This window comes from Plectropomus leopardus, unplaced genomic scaffold, assembly GCF_008729295.1.
Source record: "Plectropomus leopardus isolate mb unplaced genomic scaffold, YSFRI_Pleo_2.0 unplaced_scaffold16876, whole genome shotgun sequence".
NCBI classification, from domain to species: Eukaryota; Metazoa; Chordata; class Actinopteri; order Perciformes; family Serranidae; genus Plectropomus; species Plectropomus leopardus.
In genome coordinates this window covers 415-2,448 of record NW_024618139.1, presented here as the reverse complement: position 1 = coordinate 2,448, position 2,034 = coordinate 415, and the positions used below count along the sequence as shown (strand labels likewise).

The window sequence follows — 2,034 nt, the reverse complement described above, 5'->3', positions numbered from 1 at the left end:
ATTATTATTACCTTATGTTATAGGTAATTTTCTAGTAATTTTTTTTTACTATAACATTTCTAACATTTCTGATGCATGAATGTTGAGGGAGATATTGGATATAATTACCACTGTGAGTAAATACTACTGAAACTAACTCTTAATCAAGCCATTCAAACAAATAAAGGCGTATCACTACATGCCTTTGGTCCAAATGAATGATCACTGACACAGTTTCTGTCTTTCCACAGAAGCACAGAAAAACAAGCCTTTGAACTTCACATCAAACAAGTTTCTGCCTTTCATGTGTGTTTTTGTGCTGCTCTGGTCAGTTGCTTGGCGTCTACCAAAATTCTTCTACTTTGGGAGGAAATCTTTCAGCTCAACTCTCTGGTGTTAAAGGTCATGAAGTGCCACAAGACTGTACATGCTTTAACCCGAGTAAAAACGATACAATACGTCACCTGAAGCTGGGTTTAACCAGTGTGATGTAACTGTAGCACCTTCCAACCACAATGTCTTTAATGTTTGGGGTAGTCCCCAGATGTGCTCGCAGTTGACCGCGGCAGCGCAGGAACATAATAAACCCTTTGAAAATGGACACAAAGAAAGAATACATTATCTATCACATTTGGGAGGGACTCATCAAAATACAGAAATGTGGTCAAGTTACTCACACAATGTCATGCTGATCAGTACAAAGGACGCAGATGTTTTAGGGGAGCTCATAGTTGTTTGTACACGCCTTACTGTAGGTCAACAACAAAACATTTTCTGTCAGTTTTGGAGTTCACTCCAGGCCAGCAGGTACTTTTCTGGGAACTCACAAGGTGCGTGATTGAGTGGAATTTAATTTCTTTATGGCATGAACAAAACATGTTTCTTTTTGGATGTCAAACCTGGCAGCTCTTCAAATGCCCTTCAGGAAATTTAAACACCTAATGACGGGTGACCTTTAGAAAACACTGAACCTCTCTGCGTATCAAAGAGATACACAAACATTTTTTGATTTAAATCACACTGGCTGGCACATGAAATCCTAAAATATCGTGTGAATAAACAGGTGCCCGCTTTTGCAAATTAATTAGAAAATGTAGAAGGAAATGCTCACCTTTTATTCCATGCAGAAGGTTAAAGTGTAACAAATGGTCTCTAGATTGTGATGTTTTTGCTCAGATTTCTGCACAAATTGAGTCCCGTTTTGGTGTGATGTCGTTCCTCTCTGGACTAATGGCTGACATACCCAAGAGACTCTTCTTATATGTCGTCAAACTCCTTACCAGCCCACAGAGGCGTCCTGTACAGATACAAGGCGTGCTTTTTTTCAGCCTCCTGTCGCAAAGAGTCGATTCACATGACTCCCATTATGGTACCAAAAAAAATCTTGCCACACAAAGTGCTGGCTGTTCTCTGTGACATGATGCAGGCTGCAGAGAGGGAAATAACCTATATGTTGTTGTTTTCAACACTGAGTTACGAAATGAAGTCGATTCAGAGGGCAATTTGTACAATATGTCCCACAATGAGACTGCAGTATTTGTTAAAAACATTAACTGAAATTTTGCATTTAGGTTTTACTGGAAAAACTGTGAGACTGTGAGAAACTGTGAGAACACAATATCGTTCATATAGGTTAGCAACAATAATAACAACAACAGCAATAACACATATACTTTTGAGGTTGTACCTCTATTTGCAATGCTTCAGTAATAACAATTACTCCATTGTGATACTTTTAAAGCATGCATGCATTCATTCTTATTATTACCTTACTTCATTTGTGCATCTGCTGCAGCGATTAAAATCTTAGGAACTACGTGGTTGCATTTGTTAGGCTAAAACTCAGGCAGCCGCCAAAAGAATATGTTGAAATTGTACGTTTCTGCAAACTATGAATATATAACATTGGTACGTATCATTTCATTCCTAATTTGGCGTAGTGTGTAGTTGTCATCAGAGGCTGGAGGGGATAGTGGCTGGAGTGACACATAGACATCGCCTGCTAAACTGCAGACCACTGTCACAGCCCAACAAACAACAAAACTGAGCAAGTCA

The 2,034-nt window shown here is 39.1% G+C and overlaps 1 long non-coding RNA gene across 1 annotated transcript; it reads right to left on the bottom strand.

Moving 5' to 3' along the window:
• Nucleotides 1–468: 468 nt before the first annotated feature.
• LOC121964716 lies at nt 469–1,201 on the bottom strand. The gene is made up of 3 exons (XR_006107397.1): nt 1,091–1,201; nt 657–728; nt 469–567 (listed from the first exon to the last, which is right to left on the bottom strand). It is a non-coding gene; the product is annotated as an uncharacterized LOC121964716 (long non-coding RNA).
• Nucleotides 1,202–2,034: the final 833 nt, after the last annotated feature.